The sequence below is a fragment of the Lissotriton helveticus genome, chromosome 1_1 (assembly GCF_964261635.1).
Source record: "Lissotriton helveticus chromosome 1_1, aLisHel1.1, whole genome shotgun sequence".
NCBI lineage: Eukaryota > Metazoa > Chordata > Amphibia > Caudata > Salamandridae > Lissotriton > Lissotriton helveticus.
The window spans coordinates 1,575,606,478-1,575,633,085 of record NC_136057.1 but is presented as its reverse complement, the minus strand read 5'-3'; the positions used below and the strand labels follow the sequence as shown (position 1 = coordinate 1,575,633,085).

Genomic DNA, 26,608 nt, shown 5'->3' with positions numbered 1-26,608 from the left:
CTTACCATCTAACTAACCACGAAAAGTACGTTTTGACTAGGTTTTGCTTTGATTCCTTTTTTCGCCTAGTTACTTTTCCAACAGCAAAGGACTGGTCGCATACTCTTATGAAATGTCCTTGCGATGGTATATCATCACAATCAACAATCCATGTAATTCTGTTTTGCAGATACTATGATATTCCTCGCAAGTGCTGGATCATTCCTTTGCTTCGGAAACTGGGATTGAGAACTTGTCGGCCTGCTTATTTAGCTTTGCAGTTTCTGGACTCTCAATATACTGCCAAATGCATAGCTTGCTTCTTAAAATCATGTCTAAAAATTCGTTGTAATCTTTGAAGTATTTTATTTTATTTAAATGAACTGTTTATAATTATGGCTTTTTAAGCTTCTTTACTGTTTTTAATGTAACATACATCGATTTTTTATATGCACTGTAATACTTTATTCTTGTACTTTTTATGGTTACATGATTTGCAACCGAATAAAAGTTTATGAATCGAATCGAAATACTGTCAGAAATTAGAATAAAAGGGTATAAAATCACTGTAGCACAAAATAAAAATTATCGATCACATCCAGTAACTACTGGGAACAGGTAAGTACAAACTACGCAATACTAATAACCATAGGCCTAGATCACGCATGGACACTTAACCTCTCTAGTATAAACTATACTAGGCAAAACACAACCACCTAAGAATAAAATACATTTAGGGGTAGAAGCAAGAACACATTACACATGATGCATCAAAAACACATTCAGCGGTGTAGGGAAAAAGGTAAACACATGATGCATAAAACATTCAGAGGTGTAAGGAAAGAAAACACATGATGCATAAAACATTCAGAGGTGTAAAATCAAGGAGGACACATGATGCATTAAAAACATTGAGAGGTGCCCGGAAAGAAAACACAACTCAATAGCGCAAAGACACATGATGCCTAAAACATTCAGAGGTGCAAGGAAAAACCACACAATTGCGCAAAACCTTACATAAGCCACTTCCTGTGGCAGTCCCTAGGCCAACTGGCCTTGTTGGGGCTAAGACGCCCTGTGTCCAGAATGTCAGGGCGCGCTGCCAGGCAGCGCCAGTCAAAAGTAAAAGCCTAAACGTGGCAGCTGCCCACGAAGTGCTGGGCAGCTGTAAGCAATCACAAAAAGGCCTAAGCGGTGCAGCTGCCCACTAATTGCTGTCAAATCTGTGGCATGGGCTCTCAGTAGCCCTTGAATATAAAACTGTGCCACACGGAGCCACACAGGCTCTGAAAACAACTTAGGGGCGTTGGAGCCATCTGGCTCTAAAATCCGCTGTGCCCCAGGAGCCCACGGGCTCCTTAAACCATCACATATGCCCACGAGCCTCTCTGGGCCCTAAAACAAATGCCCCTTCAGAGCCTCTCTGGGCTCTACTCAACGTTGGGGCGACCCGCTGCCAACCGGGGCCGCCCTGCTGCACCAACTATGCCCCCCTAGACAGAGGGCAGGACACGGGCCATCGGGAGAGCCTACGGGGCTCTAAAACACGCAATGCCCCCGAGCCCTCTTAGGCTCTCAGTAAAGGAAAAATGCCCCCGGAACCTCTCAGGGCTCAAATCACCAGGAAGCAGCCTTACTGGCGGTGGGGTCCCTCACGGGGGACCCAGGAACACGTGGGGCGCCTCGAGCCCCTAGGGGCTCTCTAACGGAGGCTGGTGCCTTCGGTGGAGCCCCTCCCTCTGGGGGACTCAAAACAACAAGTACCTCCTCACTCCCTCTCCCCACCAGCCGGCTTTGACTCACCGGCTTCCGCGGGGGGGGGGGAGTCCTCTCGTTGCTACGGTCCCGCTCTGGTGCTGCCTGTCCTCGCGCCGCGTTGTGGAGCCCCCCCTTCACAGGGGCTCCTCCTCCTGGGCGGCTGGGCAAGGCGGCTCGGCTCCTTCTTCCGGTGGCAGTGCGGGGCTCTCCCAGACTCACAGGAGCCCCGTGCCATCTCCCCCGTACTTCTTCTCTCTCCCCGGGGTGCGGGGCGGGACTTTCGGCCGGTCGCGCCAGCCACTTCCGGGTCGCTGCGGGCAGCGCAGCGGCCCCGCTTAGGCAGGCAGGCCGGGAATCACTTCACCGAGGGGTGGGCTCCCTCGAGGTGAATTAAAAAGTTAATACTAGCGGCATGGCCGCGGGGCAAATGCCGGGTGGGCATCGGCTCGGCAATAAAAGCGCTCCCAAGCGCAACCAGTAAAAGCAAAGCGCTCTCAGCGCTAGGGCAGGAATGAAGCGCTCACAGGCGCTGGGAAGGAAAGTAAAGCGATCCCTGGTGCTTTGAGGACAGAACAGCGCTCCCAGGTGCTAGGATATCCATGCAGGTCCAGCAAAGAGGTCCCTTAGCAGTCCTGGCAGAATAAAGATGGAGTAACACAGCTCCCAGCAGGGAAAGTCCATCAGCAGTCCAGGGGCTGGGCAGGGCTCAGGGAGGCAAGCCTTCCCCTGAGCCCAAGCAGCAGCACGCCCCTGGTTGATTCAAGCTGGAAACAAGAACATTTTGGAAGGGGACACAGCCCCTTCTTCTACAGAGAAAAGTCTTTGAAGTCTAAAGGATGCAGGCAGTGTGAGAACCAGCTAGAACTGGTTATAGGGAAGTCCTTTCATGGCAGACCCCACTCCAGAAACAAGACACTCCCTGAATATATGTCAGCAACAACACAAGGCCCATCTAAATAATGTTACGGTTGGTAACATCACGGCGACAAGACATAAAATTTATGAGGTGGGAGATAAGTCGGGCAAAATGTTGGCTTGGCTGGACAAAAGGGGGGAAGGCTCCAGTGGAATACAACAATTACAATCACAAGAGGGTAGGCTCCAGAAACACCCAGCAGAGATAGTGCATACACTGGCGGAATATTTTAGGGAGATTTATACACTGTGTCGGACCTTATCGGAAACTGATGTAACAGAACCACTTAGACACATTGAAACACAGACGCTCACACCTGAAGCAGCACTAGAATTGGAAGCAGACCTGACGCTGGACAAAATTCAACGACAATTAGGTCGGTTCAATCCGGAAAAGCTTTGGGGCCCAACGGGATCCCAATAGAATGGTACAAGCTTATGAACGAGAATATAAGCAAACCCCTGTTGGCAATGTGTAATGACAGTTTGCAGAAGATGAAGCTCCCATTGGATCAGAGAATAGCGACTATAGTGGCGATTCCAAAGCCAGGTAAACCCCCGACGGAGTGCACCTCCTACCAACCGATTTCATTGTTGAATGCAGAGGCAAAAATCCTGGCAAAACTATTCGTGAATAGGTTAATGTCCCATCTCCCACAACTGATTCATCCAGACCAGTCGGGTTTCATGCCAAATAGGAACACCGCACTGAATATTAGGCGCGTGCATGGAGTACTCGCACAGGCTTCCACATTGTCGGAACCGGCGGTGATATTATCATTAGACGTGAAGATGGCATTTGACATGGTAAATTGGCAATATTTTTTTGCTGTACTAACTCATATGGGATTTGGCCCGAAATTTATAGCGTGGATCCGATTGCTTTATTCGGCGCCACTGGCGCAAGTTGCAGCGAACGGCCATATCTCCCATACGATAAAACTAGAGAGAGGAACAAGACAGGGGTGCCCACCATCGCCATTGCTGTTTGCAATAGTGCTAGAACCACTGGCAACGTAAATCCGGTCAACCCCATTGTTGAAGGGCATTAGCTGGAAAGGAGGAAGGGAGGGTCGTCTCTCGCTCTATGCTGACGACATGTTGGTCTACTTGACGGACCCAGAGCACGGTATTCCAGAACTCCTTAAATTGTGTGATGAGCATGGGCATGTATCGGGATATACGATAAACTGGTCTAAATCGGTGCTATATACACTGCGGGGACCAGAGCCTTTGCTCCCAGTGGATTGTCCATTAGTACTAGCGGGAAACACCTTTAAATACTTAGGTATCGGGGGCGTGGCCAAGATGGCGAGGTGAGCGGACGCACTCTCCGCGAGCTCCTCCGACCTCAGGCCCCTAAGCCATAGAATCGCACTGATCTCCCCCTGGTTAGTGGCGGTGAGGTGGCAGAGTCATACGTCCACTGGCGGTCCATCGCTGGACTGCTGTCCTGCAGGCGTTTTAGCGACCGGAGGTCTCAACGAAGCGGTGATTCCTGGAGCGTAGCCTTGACGCGGCTCCGAACGCGAGGCCTCCTGGGGGAGGGGCGACACCGAGTCCAGCTCCGAGAGCCATCGGGCGCCCCGCGCAGCTCGGCCCCTGAACACAGTCGCCGGCGGACTCCGAGGTGGGGGTGACGCCCGGAGGCGGTGTCGGGGGGTCCCGCCTGACCGGAAACGCTCATGCGAGGCCGGGGACGCGGCCTGCTACTGGAGCATCCCGGCCCCTGCCGCAGACCAGACCATCGCGGAGCTGCCGCACAGCGCCACGCCTGCGAGAGTAAGGAACACCGCAGTAAACGCCCCCCGAGAAGGACACGGTGAGCTGTCCGACAACAGCACCCGACGACAGGGGAGGCCCCGGGACCTGTCCCGCGTAGAGCTCGGGGGACACGCTGGGAGGGGACTGGGCTCTTAACCCACCTGAGCGCCAGTGGTCAGTGGAGCGCGGAGGCCCCAGCTCGACTCCGATGACAGTGTCGAACCGGTGGGGTGCGGGTCCCTGAACCCGAGGGCCGGCGGGAACACAACACAGCGCAGGCCGGGGACGCGGCCTACAACTGGAACGGGGTGGCCCCGCCTCGATCAGAACAGTCGCCCTCCCGGAGACAGACAAGTGGAGGTCCCGCAACAGTGAGGAGAGCTACCGGAACCACGCTCCCCGGGGCCTAGGCCCCCGACGGCCAGCGAGGGAGTGGGCGCGGGTCTGGGCTGCACTGGACCGCGGCTGAAGGCGGGGCCGGCCTGCGTGTTGGTGGCGGTGTAGCCACATCGAGCGCCCGGAGAGACAGTAGCGGCACCCCAGGAGTTCTACCTGGCCCTGAGACTGGCCCCAGCACAGGCCTTTGAGGGGGCCCAACGGGCGGCGGCCTCGAACCTGAGAGGGGGCTAACTACGCACTGTCGAAGAAGCCAGTTCTGCAGAGAGGGAAGGCCCGAGGGTCCCAACTGGGCCGACATAGCCTCCCCACCCGGAGGACTGCAACCGAAGGGGATTGGTGACCCCGCAGAGAGAGGAGACTGCCTACAACCTCGTACGAGGGAGGCAAGCTGCAATGCGGAGATTGACGACACCGCCTCCCCGGCCGGACTCTAACCCGACGCGCGGCCGCGCCGCATCCAGGCCAAGCTGCCCGGCTGGCCCTGCCAGAGCACCAACACCTCCCATGATGGCGGGCAACAGGGGGCCGAAGAAGGGGGACCGGACTCTGCCCGAGATGTTGAACAAGGGAACTTCGAAATCTGACAAAGGACAACACTCGCCAGGCCCCTCGAGAACCCCGCAAGATGTGGAAGAGAGAGAGCCGCCGGTCACCAGATCTTTCCTGGAATCTTTATTTAGCTCACTGCGAGACGACTTTCAGACGCTGAAACAGGAGGTGGCCGGAGAAGTCAGAGAAGTACGGAGGGAGGTGGATGGCCTGGGCGAGAGGGTAGCCACCTTGGAGGAAACTGGTCACTCCAGAGACGAGAAGATCGAGCACTTACAGCAGGAGGTGCTCCGCCTTCGAGACCAACAACTGGACCTCCAAGCACACAACGAAGATCTTGAAAACCGGTCCTGCCGCAACAACATCCGGGTCCGGGGAGTGCCATCCAAGGAAGATGGAGAGGACGTTACCACTTATCTACAGTGCATGTTCAGAGAGGTACTGGGGAGGCGGAGGACTTTCCTATCAGAATAGACAGAGCGCACAGAGTGGGCCTAGCGAGACGGACTTCTGCGCCGCCACCGGACATCCTAGCCTTCCTGCCGAACTACCCGCTTAAGGACGCATCCTTCGTGAAGCTAGGAAGCAACAATCGCTCAGCTTCCGGGGGTACTCTATCGCGCTTTTCCAGGACTTGTCGGCAATTACGCTTCAAAAACGCAAGGCATTTAAGATTGCGACTGACTTTCTGAGAAGCCACGAGACGCAGTACTCTTGGGGGCACCCTTTCAGGCTTATCTTCCGCTGGAACGGCATTTTGCACAAACTGCGCTCCCTCCAGGACACATGCGAGGTACTGGGCATCACCGCATCGGACGAAGACTCACCCACACCGCGCCGCAGACGCACCACTAGGGATGGCTGGCAACGGATCTCGAACCGCCGGTCCTCTGCTTCGTCCACCCGCCCGGATTCACCCACTATCTGGTCCGGCATGGACGGAGCGGTGCAGGAGGCTGCCAGGGGCACAGCCACCGATAACGTCGCGCTGACAGCTTAAGAAACCTCTGAGGGGGGAGCGATGCAGCCTTTCCATGATGCAGGTTTGGAGGTACGGGGGGGTGGACGGGGTGCAGGAGCTGGACGTCCACTACAGTAACCGACCACTGTCTTGTCCTTGAAGGGCCGGACTGGGACTATGAGAACCTGGGACTTGTTGCGGGGTAGGGGAGGAGGGTGATGGGGATGGTTGGGGCGTTTTTTGTTGTTCTGGAACTTAGGGGTTGTTACAAGAGTTCAGGGGGAGTTGGGGGGAGAGGGGTGGGGATCGTCCAGTGCTTTTAAGGCACCTACTCTGACCGGGAAGTACCTCCATACACTATTTAGCACAGAGCCGCCCTTCCTAGGCCCCGATCCGCTGCGTGTACTACAGCTGTCCCTACAATGATGGCGGCCCTTAAGGTAGTGACCCTTAATGTAAAAGGGTTGAATAATCCCGTAAAGAGGAAAGCAGTCTTGTCCTTGCTTGAGAACACCCAGGCAGATATTTGTCTCTTACAGGAGACCCATTTGCTGGCCCATGATTGTCACAGGATGCGATCCCACAAATTTCCTACACAATTTTTTTCGTCCAACACCACCAAGACAGCGGGGGTGGCAATCTTGATTTCCCGAACGTTCAGGGGGGATGTTTTACATAAGTTTGCAGAGCAGAAGGGGAGGCTTCTGGTGTACAGAGTTAAGTCAGGAGGGCTAGTGTTCACCGTAGGGTCGATATATAGCCCCAACGAACATCAATAGAGTTTTTTTCACTCAGCCTTAGTGGATGTCACAGCCACCGCGGATAGACACATCATCATAGGAGGGGACCTAAACATGGTATTCGACTCCTCTCTAGATAGATCGGCCCAGAGGTACCCACAAACGGGAGAGATTTCACGAAGTGGCAAGTCCCAACTAGAGGACCTAGATCTTCATGATCTTTGGCACCGCCTCCACCCCACCGACAGGGACTACTCCTATTACTCGCATGCGCACAAGATGTATGCGAGACTGGACCACCTCTTGGTCACAGGGTCAGTACGTGACCTGGCTACAGCGTCTGAAATAGGGGTTCTCTCCTTATCAGATCATGCACCCGTTACGGGCACCTTTCGCTTACCACCGGTGTCGTCATCACGCGGGGTTTGGCGCCTCAGAGACACATTGCTGCATAAAACAACGGTAGTGAAGCATATCACGGATTCGATCCGAGATTATCAGACCCACAATGATAATACCGACACCTCATTAGCAAAGCAATGGGCGGCCCTGAAGGCGGTGCTCAGAGGCGAATTTATAGCAATATCATCTGCGGAGAATAGGGAACGACAGCTTAAACGTGACGAACTCACGAACAAGGTCCGCGAATTGGAACATGTACATCAGCGCACGGGAGCCCCTAGGGTTTGGAAGCAACTTAAGGCAGCGAGGAAACTCCTGTCGGCTTTAGACATGGACAGAGCGGAGTATGCGGCGCTGCGTTTGAAGCATGCGTACTATACCGGGGGGGACAGATGTGGCCGGCTGCTGGCGAACAAGCTCCGAGTGGTGCAGCAGCGACACTTGGTGAAGGAGCTCCGGGCCCCGAACGGCGAGACAGTCACGGAAGACGACCGGATAGCGGAAACTTTCCGTCGTTACTTTGCAGACCTGTACACTGGTGGGCCCCCAACGCCCCGTGCGGAGGCGAGCTATCTGGACTCGGTCGACCTCCCTTCCTTAGCCCCGAAGCAAGCGGAATATCTAGAAAGGGACATCCGGATCGAAGAGGTGATCACGGCCATTTCTAATCTCAAGCGTGGGAAGGCCCCGGGCCGGGACGGATATACCTCGCTCTTTTACAAAACGTTTTGCTCTGTGCTGGCCCCTGTCCTTACCAAGCTTTTCAACTCATTCTCCGCACCTGGAGCTATTCCGCCTGATTTACTCCAGGCAACTGTGTCAGTTATCCCCAAACCGGGGAAGGATCGAACTCACTGCGGCTCATACAGGCCGATTTCCCTCCTGAACGTCGATCTCAAGCTCTACACCGGGATCCTTGCGGCTCGGCTGGCACTCCACCTGCCTGGACTGATTGAACCAGACCAGGCGGGATTCGTTCCGGGACGTCAGACGATAGACAACACAAAGAGGGTGGTTCACCTCCTGGAGAAAGCCTCCCGGATCCCTGGGGAACGAATGTTGTTGGCTGTGGACGCGGAGAAGGCATTCGACCGGGTCCACTGGCCCTACTTGGAGCGGGTCCTGGCGAAGGTGGGGATAGGAGAGAAGTTCCGCACCCTAGTGTTCAACTGCTACAAACTCCCATCGGCGGTAGTGCGGGTGAATGGCTGTAGCTCCCGAAGGTTCACCATAGAGAGGGGCACCAGGCAGGGGTGCCCATTGTCGCAACAAGTTTTATTGAGTGATTAAGCAGTATTAAAGGCATGGCTCTCCACAATCAGGAGATCACCACCAAGCATCATATCACGTTTTATCATTAGTACAAAATCTAATCAATAAACAAGAGGAAATACTTAAAACTCCCCCTCCCTTCCTCCGCCCACCAACCCCAACCACCCAACTACCCTTCTACCCTACCCTTATCCCTCCCTAACCCTCTGCACGTGAATATAGAAAACATTCAGTACTTTGTCGTAGTGTGCTAGGTATGACGCACTGCCCTGGCCCGTCCAACATCTTCCACCAGTATTTCCTCTTCCAGTTCTGCGGGGGGGTCCAGTAGCAATCCTCTATATTCCGCCCATCGCTTCCATATCTTAAAATGCTTACGGGGGCATCCTCTGGCCTCAAATATAGGGCGTTCCAGTCCCATACAGTAGTCCAGCCCAGCCTTCCATGCACACGGGGGGGGCTCGCTCTCCCTTCCATGCTCTGGCCAGGTCCCTCTTGGCAACAACTAGCCCCAGCAACAATAAATGACGTTTATATATATTGCCACCTATACCCTCCAGTACATGGAGCAAACCTAATCGAGGGGTTCGGGGCAGATCCCATCCAAATACCTCAGACAAGCAATTCCAAACACCCCTCCAGAATCTAACCAGCCCAACACATGACCACACCGTATGCAACAGCGTGCCCGTTGCAGCCCCACAGCGCAGACACTCCGGAGATCCAATCAATCCCGCCTTCCACAACCGCTCTCTAGTGTAGTAGGCTCTGTGTAAGTACTTAAATTGGATCAAGGGGTGCCCATTGTCACCGCTGCTTTTTGCTTTATATATGGAGCCTCTGGCTCAAAGGCTCCGTCAGAACGCGGCTGCGACGGGGGTGAAAATGGGGGGTTATACCCAAACGATTAGCCTCTATGCTGATGATGTCATACTGACGCTAGCTAACCCGAGGGGAGCGCTCCCGGCGTGCATTGCTGAGCTGGAGGCTTTCTCGGCGGTTGCGGGCTTCAAAATGAACATGGGAAAATCCGCAGCCCTTGACGTCTCCTTGACCGCGGCCACGAGAACTCAGCTTCAGAACCTCTTCCCCATGCATTGGTCTTCGGACCTGGTACCCTATTTGGGCATCCTCCTGGCACCCACTCTGCCCGCTATGGTGACCGCCAATTATGCGGCCCTGGGCAAGACAATCAAGGAGGAGCTGCAGCGTTGGGACAAAGGCACTCTGTCCTGGCTGGGTAGGGTGGCGGTCGTTAAGATGACGATCTTGCCACAGGTTCTCTATTTGTTCCGGGCCCTGCTGCTCATGCCCCCCAAGGGGTGGCTCCAACAAACGCAGTCGGACCTTGCGCGCTTCATCTGGCAGGGCCGCAAACCCAGGCTGAAGAGGGCTCTCACCACGCTGGCCCCGGAGGCGGGAGGTCTGGGTATACCGGACTTGCGCAAGTACTTTCAAGCGGCACAACTGCGCTATCTCGTTGAATGGAGCAGATGGGAGTCGAATAAACACTGGCTCTTCCAAGACCAGGCTGTAGCGGGCATGCCTCTGCAAGAGGTGCCCTTCTTGCGCAGAGCACACCGCCCCCCCCCAATCTCTACGCGTCTTTCGTCACGCGTATCCCTCTGCAGGTATGGGACGCCACCAATCTTGTTCACGACCTCACCACGTTCCCCTCCCCGTTTACACCATTAGTCGAGAACCCCGATTTCACCCCCGGCATGGAGCGGGTTGCCTTTCAGAGTTGGCGGCCGGCGGGGTGCAGAGCGTTGTTTCATATGTATGCCCCAGAGGGCATTATCTCATTTCAGAACTTCAAACGCGAATATCGTCTACCGGAAACGGAGAGACTGCGATATATGCAGGTGCGACACAGGGCGTTGCAACCGCAAGTACGGGACTCGGCGGACAGAAAGCTTACACCCTACGAAAAGTGGCTTGTGACCCGCACTTCAGATGCGAAGTTGATCTCGGATCTTTACCGACTTTTGCAGCCCCCCTCTTCTCATCTTTATAATCCGGGTAGGGAGCGTTGGGAGCGGGAACTGGGGAGGACGCTGAGTCATGCAGAGTGGGACCAGATTTCATACCGGGCACGACACTCCGCTTACCACACCGGACTTATCGAAACATTCACAAAGGTGACCACTTACTGGTATTACACTCCAGAGAGATTGCACGAAATGTATCACAGTGTGGAAGACAAATGCTGGCGGGAGTGTGGGCAGGTGGGCACACTTACGCGTGTGTTATGGGAATGCCCATTGCTACACCCCTACTGGAAGGAGGTCTTGGACGAAATAGACAAGCACTTTGATATTGAATTGCCACGCTTCCCTGCGTATGTACTGCTAGGTCTCCCTAACCGGTTGATGTACCCCCTTAAGTCCCGTAGAGGTAGACAGATTGCAATAGCACTGGGATCGGCCATTCAAAACATTCTAATACACTGGCACACCACCACACTCCCCTCTATCACGGGCTGGCTACATAGGTTATGGCATGTCTTGGGCATGGAGAAGTTGTCGCTCACAGTGGCGGGCGACGTGGAGCAGTTCAGAGAACTGTGGCAACCGTTTCACTCACTGTTGGTCACGGAGTTTAAGGACCTCACCTGTCCACGATATCTTAGACTTCTGAGACTAACGTCACCTGCAGATGCCACTGACTGATGGAGTGTACATTGGGATGGTTGAAGGGAGAGGGCGGCGGAGAGTAGAGTGCACAGGGAGGCACGCTAGGCACTGGACGGGGGAGGGAAGGGGGGAATAGGAGGGGAAGGAAGGGTGGGGGAGTTTATAATGGGGATTGTTTATAGTGTATTGTTGTCGCTGTATGAATATCACTGACGAAGCCGGCTGGTTCCTTCGTTCGCAGAGCCTTTGCGTATCATTTGCACTCCAGCATGGCGATAATGTAACACGAACCTTTTTGCGACTGTGGTTTCTTGTTTTTGTAAATGACTCAATAAAATGCTTTAAACCTAAATACTTAGGTATCCATATTACTAGGGATGCGGCAGACTTTTTTGTGAAAAATCTGGCCCCACCTCTGGAACATCTAAAGCGAGATGTTGCACACTGGGCGTCGTTGACCCTGACGCTCCTGGGGAGAGCAGCATTGTACAAAATGATGGCGCTACCAAGATTTCTCTATGCACTTGACAACGCGCCATATCCGCCCAGATACTTTAAGCAGGTGGCAATGCAAGTATCGACCCTGTTGTGGGGGCCCCGGCCAGCACGTATAGCGCAGGTTAAACTGCACCGCAGTTGGTATGACGGCGAGATAGCGCTACCAAACATACAATTGTACTACTGGGCTGCACAGCTTAAAACCCTTAATCAGTGGATACACGCTCCCCAAGATGACCCTGCTTACAGGGCAGATAGGGCGCAACTGGGCTCAAATAATATGCTGGCGGCACTTTACAATAGAGGACTTGCCTTGAAATTAGAGGGACCCACGAAACAAACGATTGAAGTATGGTACAGGGCGCAGGCGAAGTTGGGGTGGAAAGTGGTGATAACTCAGCTTACCCCACTTTGGGACACCAAGGCCCTGGGACAGCTACGACATAGTAGAGGTTTCACACAGTGGGATAATATAGGCATCTCGACGGTGGGTGACTTATGGGATAGAGGCACGGTTCTTCCATTTACCCAACTACAGCGACAGTATGACTTAGGCCCGAATGAAACATACAGACATATACAAATTAGACATGCGTTGCTGACGGCAATTCCCCCAGATACGGAGGTGCCGGAGGCCTCCCCATTAGAAGACCGTTTACTCACTGAATTTATGCAAAAACGAGCAACATCACTCACGTACCGAAAGTTGATTAACAACCTACCTGATCCTACAGCGGCACTGCGGGAGAAATGGGCCACTGAAGTGGGAGACATGGATGACTCGGAATGGGTGGAGGCGACGGCATCTCCGAGGGAGGTGGAGTCTCAGCCAAGCTTAGACTAGTGCAGCTCAAGATAATACACCGCATATACTACACTAGAACCACATTACACAAGCTGCAGAGGGCACAGAATCCGTACTGTCTTCGAGGATGTGGGGAGGAAGGTACCTTCATACACACTATGTGGGAATGTCCAGCAATAATAGAATACTGGAGACAGGTGTTGCGTACAATCTCACAAACACTGGATCTATCCCTTTTACCAGAGCCACGCAAATGTCTCTTAAATGTATGGGACCCTAACGACCTTACGCGCCATGGACAGATCTGGGTCACACTGGGCTTCATGATTGCCAAAAGAGACATAGCGCAGAAATGGGGGGCGGCGGACCTGCCAACGTTGGCGAAGTGGTGTGGGAACATGGACTTTGTAATGATCACGGAACGAACAGTATATGCAAACAGAGGTAGCCTGCGTAAATGGAATAAAATCTGGGTGCCCTGGAATAGCTTCCAGGGAGACTTGTGTGACCTGCTACCGGAAACTGTAGTTGAAAGCTCAGAAGACGAAATGGATGGGGAATAAGAGGATGCCGCAACCGCGAAAATCACTGTGTTAGGAAAAATGTGAAAGTAGTGTGCAAATAAGACAAATGTGTCAATTGAAAAAATAAATAAATGCAAAATTCCAACAAACATTGGTAACTGCAAAACCTTGCAAAATTTTAAAGAGTTGTGTTTGGCTACTCTGGGCCGCGTTGTGCGACCAACTCTGACGGGGAAGTCAGGGGATAATAAGGAGTAGGAGGACAGCTACCTTGTCACCAAAGCAGTCCCCGGTTCCAAGCTCTAAACCGCCATAGACTTTAACGGATTGGTCCTGATGCATGGGATACAGGATGCTGAAGATGCTGTAGGACGCTGAGGATGAAGTGCGGTTGACAGGACACTTCCGAAGGTTATTCCTCAATCCACAGGCTTGATGAGACAACTTTTGCCAGAAGAGTCGATGTCCCTCAAAGTCCTCTTTGGTTCAGGAAAAGTTATGTTGCACTAGACCATAGGTCTTCAGGTGCAGCACAATCTGTGGTTCCATTTGGTGGAGGCTAGTGTCCATCTTGGGTGACCAAACTGCACTCAGACGGCTCTCCCAGGTCTAGCAGATTCAGTTGCAAATTTTGAGCATTTGGACTCGGTCTCCCAGGCTACATGTGGGTGATCAGTGACGACCAAGGGATTGTGCAACAGGAAGTCAGCAAAATGACTCTTGGAGTACACCTCTTCTGTCTGAGGCTCAGGAGTGACTTCTGCACGTGCCAGTCACCACAAGCATAGTCCCCTCTTGGCTAGCCCAAGGCTTAGCAGCTGCAGTTCAGCGGTTGGTGCAGCCTCTCTTGCCAGATCCATGGAACAGCAGGGCAGTCCTACTTCGGTAATCTCTCCAATCCAGACTTGATCAGGGGCCTGAGGCGCTAGGGGTCACATATTTATGCCTGGAAAGTGCCCTCTGGAGATGTGGGGGTTACAAGGCAATGGGCTAGCAGGCCCTTTCCTGCCTGATGACCATTTCCTGCTAAGAGTGCCATGTAGCTATACAAGAGTGCACAATTTGGCTCACTCCCAAGATGGCAGATCCCGTCTCTCAGGGTATGAACCTGAATCGCCCACCCTAGGATGTGGCTACCTGAGGGCTACATGCTCACAGAAAAAACAGTTTGAAAACTTTCTCTCCCCTCTGTCCATGACGCCAACCCATCTACCTAAATAAAAGAGAAGCCCCTATCATGTATGTCCACCATTTGCCCAGTGTAGCTTCCTGCAAGGGAGAGGTGAAATCTTCTCTGACGGGAGACCCTTATTGTTCCCGCTCCTGGAGAAGGCTGTCTTGTGGCTAGCATCTGTGACTGGCCACTGGAAACTTGGGAAACAGAGTGGCGACTTTCTAAAATTTGCCTTTACTTAAAAGTTACATTAAATTCAACTTCAGCATAAAGTCTGGTTTAATGTGGTGATTAATTTGATGTCCAAATTTAGTAGTTCTGTTCACGTTTTAGCACAGCTGAGTTGTCAGCGCGTAACCCTGTACATGTCAATAGGGCTGCCAGCCTTTTCACAGTAAAAACAGCAATTTGGGATTTTTACTGTTCGGACACATAAAAAATATATCTTATACTTTTTAATATATAGCACCCTGCCTATGGACTCAGTAGAACTGCTGTAGAAAGAACTGATGTATATCAGGTAAGGGGTGGACAGTAGCAGTGTCTCCCGACCCCGCTTGGTGCCAGGTAACGAATTATCATAGCGGAGCACTCTGAACAACTAGCGGACGAATCTGTGTCACTGCGAAATTGATATAATCATTTTTAAAGTCACTTTGCGCCGATTATAATTTGCTCATATATTTTAAACTTCTTCACATCATGTTATATTGGAATTGATTGCGAATTTTAATATAATTACTGACAGTGCACTTACGATATCCCCCGAACTGTAAGGGGCTTTAGGGGCCAGTCCTTGTCTTCGCTTGGTGTTCCAGCCTACCTGCCCTGATCCGACTCGGTATCCTATACCGTTGAGCAGAGGGCGGGGTAGACAAGAGCAAGACACGCCCAGCAACCCCGAGACAGCTGAGCGGTTAGCGCTCTAGCAGCACTCCTCACAGGGCTATTTAGCCACTCGTCGGCCAAAGCGCTCAAGCCAAAGACCTGCCCGTCTGCGCCCGTCCGCGACAGGACGGAGCCAGGGGCCATGGGGGCTGTTACAACTGACGTACGAACACTCGCTCCAGGAGGATAACATACACTCCTCAGGTACTGCTGGGACTTAACGTAAATCCGTTACTGGGCTGCAGGCGTGAGGTTTTCCCTGAGGTTGAAGGGCCTTTTTCCTGCCTATATTGCCACACCCAGTTCTCTATACATACGAGGGACACTAACAGTACTAGATGTCCAAAACCCATGAATCTTAGTAATTTTGATGCTGCTGGAAACAATCATACTCCCTTGGGGAGGAAACATATCCTTTGCAATTTTAGATCACTTTCCAAACACACTGCGGAGGTTTGGGACCTAATTTCGTCCAAACAACCGGATTTGTGTTACCTCACAGAAACGTGGCTAAAACCACACTCTACTCCTGCCATAACCTTGGGAGTCCCAAGTAACTATAAAATAGTTAGATTAGATCGTCCCACCAAAACAGGCGGCGGGATTGCTATTGTGCATATACAAGAAATCAACATCTCGGTCTTAGAAGACTTAAGCACCTCAGAAATTGAACTAATAGTTTTTAAAATAATATTATCCCCCAAAGAAAGTCAAAAGGGTGCCCTAGTATATCGCCCGCCCGGACCTTGTAATAATTTTTCTAATACGCTGATCCAGCTACTTGCCCCACATGTCTATAATGATAGTGATTTCATTCTAGCAGGGGACTTCAATGTACATACCGATAAGCCGGATTGCACCGAGGCGCAATCCCTATTAACAGATCTGTCCTCATTAGGACTAGTACAACGTAACAGTGGGCCAACGCATCAGGCAGGTCATAGCTTGGACCTAATTTTATCCAACGCCCCGCTAGTCTCCTGCCTACCTGCAACACAGGTCAATTGGACTGATCATTTTATTGTTGAATTTTTTACTCCCTACCCCAAACCTACCCCTTCACGCTCAATCCTACTACCGAGTGTACGTAGACAATGGCATAGAGTCACTGATACCACCTTTAAGGAAAAGTTTAATTCCCCCCTCTTTTCCCCTCAGGAAAATATTGTAACCGCTCTTAATAAATTTGAAAGGGCAACTAAGGATGCTATAGATGAAATTGCCCCTCTAAAACAGTTCAAACCCAGACCGGCCAACAAACAAGAAATCTGGTTTTCTGATCATTTAAGAACTCTAAAACGAACTGCAAGGAAATTAGAAAAGAGGTGGAGAACTTCCCATCTGGCAGAGGATAAGAAAAAGTTTTGGGATGCACTATCCATCTATCATAAAGATATCCGCATAGCACGCAAAACCTATATTGCGTCACAATTCAAAGATGCAGGGAACTCTCCAAGGGTTCTCTATCAAATCTTACAAACATTTGTCAAGCCAGTTGCATGTGGATCTTCTGAGCTGACTTCTCAAAAGCTATGTGATGAAATCTCCTGCTTCTTTACCAACAAAATCGAATTAATTTACGATAAAATAGTTTGCGCCAATAGGGCTATTACCATAGACATGGCGCTTCCTCGAATGGACATCGAACTGAAACAGGATACATACTCATAAGATACCTTCCCTCCCATTTCCCTACAGGAAACTTCCTCATTAATATTACAGATTAAAAGTGGCAGTCCAGATGATACCATTCCAGCGAGGATAATGCCTGTCCTAAAGGAACAACTCTGCCCCATGATCGAAAAACTGGTGAATCTCTCACTTAGCTCAGGTCATGTCCCCAAAGAATGGAAACGAGCCCTTGTCAGACCCATCAGGAAAAATACGGCCATCCCATGGACTGAATTAGCTAATCTCAGACCCATATCATTACTACCATTCTTAGGGAAGCTGATTGAGAAACATGTAAACCACCATCTGTCCAGATATATCGAACTTGCTGGCGCCCTGGACTACTCTCAGTCAGGGTTTAGGGCGAAACACAGCACGGAGTCCACCCTTCTGTCTGTCACTGATGATCTACATATGTACCAGGACAAGGGCCTTTCAGTAATCCTGGTTCTATTAGATCTGTCGGCAGTGTTCGACACCGTGTCACACACCATCCTGACCGATCGGTTGTCGAACACTGGCATCAAGAACAGAGCCCTTGACTGGCTAAAGAGCTTCTTATCCGGCCGCACCCAGAGAGTCACCATGGATGCGTATCGTTCAGCGGAAGTAGAGATCTTAAAAGGGGTGCCACAGGGCTCATGTCTAAGCCCAACCCTTTTTAACATCTATGTGGCACTCCTGGCAAGAGTGATGCGCAGTTTTGGCTTCATCCCAGTATCATACGCGGATGATACGCAACTCCTCTTCCCCTTTAAGACTCTCTCCGCTGATGTAAGAAGCTCTTTCTCATCAGGCATGAAGGCAGTGGCAAACTGGATGTCTTCCAACTACCTTCAGTGTAACGTCAGTAAAACTGAGGTAATGTTGTTTGGAGAAGCCAAAATGCTATGGACGCCAGATCTGTGGCCGCACGACCTGGGAGCAGTTCCACAACCCAAACAGGTCGTGAAGAATCTAGGGATCCGATTGGATCAAGATTTGTCACTTAAACAACATATCAACCACATTTCAGGAATATGTTTCCATACCATTAGCCTGCTACGTAAAGTTTTCCCCTTTCTACCAGATTCTGTTAGGAAAACTCTTGTTCAGGCATTGGTTTTAAGTCGGATTGATTACTGTAATGGCCTGCTGCTTTCGGCCAACGAAGGTGTGTTGGCTAAGCTTCAGGTCATTCAGAACACGGCAGCTCGCCTTGTCCTCAACGTCCCCCCTAGAACTCCATCTAAGCCCCTTCTCGAGCAACTGCATTGGCTATCAATCCGGCAGAGAACTAAATTTAAAATATGCTGTCTGATCCATAAATGTCTAAATGGACAAGGGCCCGCATACCTTGAAAATAAATTTGTCCCCTATACTCCAATTCGATCACTCAGGTCAAGTAGCAATCTGCTTTTAGTGATCCCCCGTGCAAAAAAAGCTAGACATGGGAGCAAAGCACTGTCAATCACAGGACCTACTTTATGGAACAAACTCCCTCTGTCTTTGAGACAATGTAAAGAGCATCTCGCATTCAGAAAACACCTGAAAACCGCACTGTTCAGAAATAAGATCTAGCCTCCATTTATTAACACCTCTTTTTTGACCGTCTCCAAAAGCGCAGAGATACTCCATCTGGAGTTGATTCAAGCGCTATACAAACCAGCAAATAAATAAATAAATATTATAAACTGAGGTTTGGGCTTTGCCATTGGCTTAAATGTCAAAGTCAAGTTAGACGTTTAAAAAAGCCCTGCCAGGCTACATTTTCAGGCAGGGTCGCATGTTTTTACTTTATCACATCAAGTGTGGCACAATAAGTGCTACAGCCCTGGCGGGATGCTTTACCTTAGAGGCCCTGGGTACCCCTGGTACCATATACTAAGGAGCTAAATGTAAGTAAAGGTATGCCAATTGGGTATAAGCCCATTAAATATTACTCTTTAAAGGGTCAGGGCACTGAGGTCTGGTTAACAGGCCTCAGTGCATTCTCAGGTTAAAAAAAGCAGCAGCATCAGTTTAAAACATTGGGGGTGAGCATGCAAAAAAGAGATATTTCCTTACAACTTACAACTAATTCTTTCAACCATCCATCAGGTATACAATCTGCAGGGTCTAATTAATCAGAGCTGCAGTAAAAGTGGGTTGATAATGACCATAGATAATGCATCTTTAATGTTCTCTCGTAAGCCATGATAGAACACAGAGGCTGCTGCTTCATCTCTCCATGATGCTTCAGATAATCTTTTGAAAATGGTCACGCGCCAGCGGAGCAACCCCATGCTTAGTGTTGTCGATACTGGATAGCACCAAAATCTTGTATCCTAACCTGCTGACACTGCTGGTCAAAGATAGTTACATGAGTCTCCTGCACAGAAATAAGGTCTGGCTTTAATAAGGACAGTTCCTTTAGTGCATGGGCAGACATCCTACCTCAAGAAGAGTTGCAGCAACTCTGGCAAGTAAGGGGGGCGTGGCCACGGAGGCAATCAAGACGGCTGCCTCTGCGTGAAGCTCCGTCGATCAGGCTTCTAATTGCCAAAAATACGATGGAATAATCAATCCTCCACCCACCAAACTTTCTCCATCCTGCATCGGAACCCCTCGGCAGCCTTCCGGTCCTTGAGCTGGGCTCGGTGAGCGTGAGGGGCGCGTGAACGTCGGAGGGGATCGAGGACCTCGCTGCCCCTTTCCTCGAACCATCGCTCTGCGCCCGGCTGTGGGGTGAGTCTTGCGCCTGCGGGGGGCGCTCAGCGCGCTGCGCTGCTAATGGGCGCTCGGTGGGCCCCCTGTCTCTCCCTTCCGTCGCCTGCGGGATTGGATCGTCCCGTGCCTGGTTGCTGCGGTCTGCGGTCGGCTTTAGGGCCTGTTCCGCGGCTCCGGACCGGGGACTGGGGTAGCGGTCCTGCCGGCGGACGGGTGGGGCTGGTGTGGGCGCTACGGGGGCCGCGGTGGGGTGCGTCATGCGGCTCTTGTGGGGGTAGGTGCCTCTCCTTCACTGTGGCGGCCCGCCAGTTCTATTTCGCCTCTGCCCCGGCCGCATCTACACCTTTGGCCCTGAACATATGGGGGACACCCCGGCTGCCGGTTGAACTGCTGTATTGGGCCTACAGCGCGCCCTTGCTGCTTGTTGGTCTCTTTGGGCCCTCCACATAGACCGTCGGGCTGATGAGCATGGCGGCGGATGCATGAGAAGGGAAGCATCAGTACTTACTGAAATACCACCCTGGATATAGCCCGCAGACTCCCGTTGCGATCCTGGTATCGGGGGCCGGATCCCTCTGGAGTGTGACACCCTTTTTTCGCTCCCAGGCCATTGGCGCTGTGACCAGACACCCTGGCTGGCTCCTGACCGGAGGAAGTAACTACAGTTCGGGTTGCTGATTCACTCATTTAACGCTGCGGGGTCCACTGACGTCACTCGCTTTGACTCTGCCGGCCGCCGGAGTGTATCTTTGAGTGCTCCTGCTTAGGCACAGATTCTTAACTTGTGCGAAAAAACATCTGTATCCGCCATTTTACCGGACTATTATCGACTGTTATCACCCGTTCCACACCATGGGGAAGAGAGACCCCAACCAACGTAAGCATAGCTTTGACAAGGCTTCACTCCTTACCACTGATGCCCCCCCTGGCTCCTCCACTGGCGCTGTGGACTCTGCTGACCGAGACGACGCGGCTGCTTTGGTCACTACTATGATGAGTGAGATGAGGGCCGGTTTTAAGTCCCTTGACAACCGATTCGACAGTCTTGAGCAAAAGTTGGCCGACATGGGGTCTAAGGTTCAGGCTCACGATCGACGCTTAGACGTGGTGGAGTCCAGGGTCTCGGACATGGAGGACTGAGCGTCTAAATCACTGAAAAGACTGGAGCGAGTGGAAAAAATCCTTAAAGATGTGGCCATTAAAAATGAGGACCTTGAAGCGCGTAGCAGACGCAACAACATCCGCATTCCTGGTGTGGCAGAGACGACGTCAACTGGTCGCATGGACATCTTCGTGGAAAAACTACTGATTGACCTGTTCGGCAGAGAAATATTCACACAGGGGTTTGTGGTGGAACGAGCCCATAGGTCCTTGGGGCCCCGACCTCGCACTGGATTGCCTACTCGCCCCATAATTGCTAGACTCATGAATTTCCGCAATCGCGGCGCTGCTCTCCGGGCGGCTCGTGAGAAAGGTGAGATTCAATGGCAGGGTAGTTCCTTGTCTCTGTTCCCAGATTTCACCCTCATGGTCCAGGAGGCGCGAAGAAAGTACAACGGTGTCAAAGCTACCCTGAGGAACTTGGGCCTTAAGCATGGTATGTTGTATCCTGCACGACTGAGGGTGGACATTGCCGGCAGGGTTCGCATTTTTGACTCCCCCACGGAGGCACAGGAATTTTGCCAGAATTACAAGAAACATGGATAGGGATCGGCCGACGCTGCTGGTTCGCTTTCCCCTAATCAGGGCGATTCCCAGAACAGCGTTGAACTCTTCACGGACCCGGGGACTGGCTGAAAGTTCATTGTTTCAGGTCCCTCCTTTTTTTTAACATTTTTTGCTGGGTAAAAAGATGTTATGTATTACTATGGTTCATTCGTGACTTGTCATGTGGTTTGCCTGACCGACGAGGCGTTGCTGCCCCCATGGTGGATGCCTTTGATCTCTTAGTTTTTGCAAGCTTTTTTGGGAATAGTCATTGCTTATACATCTTGTCAATGATATGCGCATTAACATGTTTTATTTCAGGAGTTCAACGGGTTTGCCTCTTGAGGGTGCACAGGAGGCTGGATGGGGAGTGGAGGGCGGGTTTTGTTTTGATTTATTGCAGTGACGATTGTTACATTGCTTCCTATGCTCTTGGATTGTATTGGAATAGCGTGCATTCACGATTATCCTGGATTTTGGTTTTCCTATGGCCAAGTTAGGCCTACAGCCCTGGGCTTCCGGGCTATCACTTCGTTCCTGGAATGTTCGGGGTCTTAACAAGGCTAAGAAATGCAAACAGGTTTTCAATTATATCACATGCTGTTGATGTTGCTTTTTTGCAGGAGATGCATTTATCCCCTTCTGACTCCACTCGAGTCGCCAACAGCTGGGGTGCGTACAGGTTTTTCTCTAACTATAGCAGATATTCTAGAGGAGTGGCCATAATTATACACAAACCTGTCCCTTTTGCTCTCACTAATACTGTGTCTGACAAAGACGGACGCTATTTGATGGTCACTGGGACACTAATGGGTCATAAAATTACATTGGTTGGGATTTATGGCCCTAACGTAGACTTCCCTTCCTTTTTTCAAGACTTATTGGCACGCCTCCTTGCGCTCGAACCCTGTTTGTTGATTATTGGGGGTGACTTTATTTGTTGTTGCATCCCACTAGAGACAGTACGTCTTCTTTCCCCGACACCAAACCTACATCACAACCGATATTGTTTGATATCTGCACACACTTTTCCTTAATCGACATTGAGGAAAGACTCCACCCGCATCTTCCAGATTACACCCATCATTCTGGGTTTCATAATACCTGGACCAGAATTGAATATTGGCTCCTCTCCCCTGGGGTGGCTGAGTGGGTGGAGAATCTGCTCACACTTCCTGGCACACTGTCGGACCACTCCCCAATAGTTCTCAAATTGAAAGTGCCCAGTTTGGGTGGATATGAGAGGCAATGGCGATTCCCGAGGAGGGCACTTGCGGATCCCGTCTTTACAGAGGAAGTCAGGCAGGCCATCGAGGAATATTTCGACCTTAACACGGGATCAGTGGATTCTAGGGCAGTGCTTTGGGAGGGATTCAAGGCGTACATTCGCGGTGTTTGTATTACTAAACATGTAGGGGTATTGAGGGACATTCGGTCCACATTGTCTCGGATAGAGAAGGACATCGCTGCACTAGATAGGGAACTCTTGCTGAACCCATCCAGCGAGAAGGAAGCCAGTCGTTTGGCATTAATGATGGAATTCCGAGACGGAGCTGATAGGGAATTACATTTTCTTACCTAACAATTCGTGGCACGGCAGTACGGGGAGGGCGACTGGCCTCGCCGATTATTAGCGCAGTTACTTCGTCCCCCTTACAATACCTCATACATCACAGAAATTGCGGGTCCGGGGGGAGATTCTCTTCACTCCACGCCTGACATCTGTGACGCCTTCCTATCTTACTACAAAACTTTATATAAATCTACATTGATGGGCGACCGGGGGGATCAGGGTGACTACCTCAACGAGATTGCCATGGTTTATCTGGATAAACACATGCAGGAATTTCTAGCTATGCCCATCACTCCGGATAGCCTAATCGAAGCTATAGATGCGTTAAAGTGTTCTTCGGCACCGGGACTGGACGGCTTCTCTGGCGATTTTTATAAGGCTTTCAAAGAGACCTTAGTACCGCGCTTGGTGGAAGTTTATGCTGAGGCACTTGAGACGGGTTGTATACCTCCCACGCTCAGAGAGGCGGTCATCATTCTCCTTCCCAAGCCGGGTAAGGACCCCAAGCTGTGTGGCTCATACAGACCACTATCTTTATTAAACCTGGATTATTAGATACTAGCGAAAGTGATGGCCATCTGGCTCTCATTGTTGATTGAGGCCATCATATCCCCGGCTCAGTCTGGCTTTGTGCCGCACCGCTCCACCTCTTTGAACCTAAGGACCCTCTTTGCCGTTATACATCGCATAGACCCCACCACTCCGGCTGCGGCGATTCTCCTAGACGCAGAGAAAGTGTTTGACTCTTTGGAGTGGCCCTTCTTTTTGTCCATCATGAGGCACATGGGCATGCCAGAGGGCTTTGTCTCTACAGTAGCATTGTTATACACTGCTCCTACTGCTAGGCTCCGCCTTAATGGTACGATTTTCGAGCAGTTCTCCTTATCGCGCGGCACCCAGCAGGGATGCCCCTTATCCCCGCTGCTTTTTATATTGGCAATGGACCCTCTGGTCCGCCATTTCCAAGACAAACATCTGCACCATGGGCTTCAATTTCGGACTGGCCCCCTCCTAATTTCTTTGTATGCAGACGATACGATTTTATATGTCAGAATGCCTCATATTAATCTTGAGCCACTTATTTTTGAGATAATTCGCTTTGGCAACTTTTCTGTTCCGCGTATCAATTGGCACAAATCAGTGATTTTCCCGCTCACCCCCAGCACATCTGAGTGGACTTGCACTTTCCCCCTTGAATGGTGTCACGACTCAGTCAAATATTTAGGGATTCATGTCCACCTGGACACCTCCGTTATCATCAGACTAAATTATGGTAACGCGGTTAGTTTATTAGTGAGACAGATTGACAGATGGATCCGTCTCCCTCTGTCTATGGCTGGACGAATTGCCATAATTAAAATGGTTGTATTACCTCGTTTTTTGTACCTCTTTAATAATATTCCGATACCGCTTACCAAGGTTTTCTTTTCCCAGCTACGCTCTTTATTGCTGCGATGGCTCTGGGGTGACAAAAACCCACGTGTCACCTGGCGTATTCTGACTCTTCCATATGAGCGCGGTAGTTTCGGAGTTCCCGATTTCTATCTTTATTTTTTAATTGCACAATGTTCCTTTATGCACTCCTGGTTCCACCCCGATGCGCGCATTCTGTATTTGAAAGCCGAAGCTGACTTGGTCCTCCCTGAACCTCTTTCTACTGTCCTGCCTCGAGGTCTTGCGCGGGACTCATGGGACATACAAACAGTCTCATCAACCTGCTGAGCATGAGATTGACTTCGCAGGCTCCTGGGGCTGGACCAGTTATACTCACCGGCCCTTCCTTTGCCCAACGCCTCTTGGTTCCCGATCACCGGGGAAACAGTTGTAAAGAATACGTTGGCTAAATTTCACATTGACACCATTGGCGATCTTTTCCCTGAAGGCCACGCTTTTTCTTTATCTGAAGACACTCGCTTCGCTGAATGCTCATTCATGGACTCTTTTGTTTTGACCAGATTATGGTCCATGTTACGAGCTTCATTCTCTACATTCACACTGGCCCCTGACCCTGCTCCCCCGCTCACGCTCCAAATTCAAAATACATCCGGGGCACATATGGTTTCCAAACTATACAGGCTGTGTAGTGTTTCGCTTCCCTCTTTGGACACTAAAGTGCGGGCTGCGTGGGAAGGTGATCTCGGAAAACCTATTTCTGACGTTCGGTGGGAGCAGTGCTGCAGAGCCACGAACAGTAGACACAAACTCATCCATTTTAAATTCCTTCGTAGATTATACCATACGCCAAAACGTTCACATAAAATAGACCCTAGTCGTTCCCATCACTGCCCCGAATGCATGGCCCCATTCGCCGACTTCGCCCACCTTGCCTGGACTTGTCCCCTGCTGCATGATTATTGGGCTAAGATACACCACACTTTCAGCGACATTTTAGGCATGAATCTGATCCCTACCCTGGAAATTGCGCTATTGGGATATGTCTCTAACTTCCCACGCACCGTCCGCAAACTTGCTGCATTGGGATTCCTGCTGGCAAAGAGAGAGGTTGCATTGTTATGGTGTGATAGAAGACCTCCAAAGGTGAAAGCGTGGCTCAGGAGCCTGGCATTTTGCAATATAACAGTGTGGAGTATTCTACTTCGGTCCCCTCTTCGTCTAGACCTACTGACATATGGGGGCCTTATCGCTCGTATATAGCCAAGATCACTGCTGCTCGACAGTCGCAGTTAATAAGTCAAATAATGCCTGAGGGGGTCAGCTGAGGTGGCACGCATATGTGCAAGATGCATTTGACTCTGCATTTATTTTCCCTTGTTTTTTACACCTGATAAAACCCCTTTTTTTTAGTAGATACTTGATTGTCTAATTATCAAACATAGGATGTAATGAGAACATGATTGCATGTGTTTGCTGCATCACTGCTGCTTTTTCACGTTCTATCCACTGTGTCCAGTTGTACGCCTTTTGTTCCACTGGTTCCTTTAAGTGTATAATTCCCTGTCTATTACCTACCTGAACTACATATTATGTAATGTTTTTGGCCTGATCACAACCTCTGCTATATTATGTAACAAAAGATGCATCACTGCTTTATTGTTTAGAAATGGATAAATAAAGTTTAAAAAAAACTCTGGCAAGTAAAAAGCATTTTTTTACTCTGCATAGAATGCATTGGACACCCATGAAGCTGGTGAAGATCAATGGAAACAGGCATCAGAGGTGTAAAAGGTGAGGCGGTCAGTATGGCAATGACATTCACATGTTCGTCAGATGCCCGGCTTTGATTCACTTCTGGCAGTCGCTGGGTAAGGCGATCGCAAGTATCCTTGGAAGGACGGTGGAGTTAAGTCCAAAGTTGGTGTTATTTACAACTCTGGGTTATGCAGCGGAGTGGGGCTAGTCTGAACTTGATTTTGGCAAATTACGTTTCCTCTTGTTCATCCTTGCAAGATGAGAGATATCTAGGAGGTGGTCCAAGACGGAACCTCACACCTGGTCAAATTGGTGGAGATCATTGATCTATGTTCACCGAAAAGAATAGATTGGACTGGGTCCACCCTCGTAATCAGTCCATGTGGGTCCCTCTGGTGAGGATGCTGGAAGAGACAAGGTCCAATGATTATACCTGCACTGCCGCTGAAAAAAAACAATACTCTCTCCTAATGTACTTATTTGTTGTCTTATAATGTAGAATGCGATGGTAATCCCACCATGGGCCTTTCTTTCAAACCATAAAGTAATAGGGGT

At 50.7% G+C, this 26,608-nt stretch overlaps 1 protein-coding gene across 3 annotated transcripts in view; it reads right to left on the bottom strand.

Annotated features, from left to right (window-relative positions):
• The window catches only part of LOC144828766 (volume-regulated anion channel subunit LRRC8A-like), a 1,419,577-nt gene that overhangs the window by 1,268,876 nt on the left and 124,093 nt on the right, over positions 1 to 26,608 (bottom strand). The gene's annotated exons all lie outside the window — the stretch shown is intronic.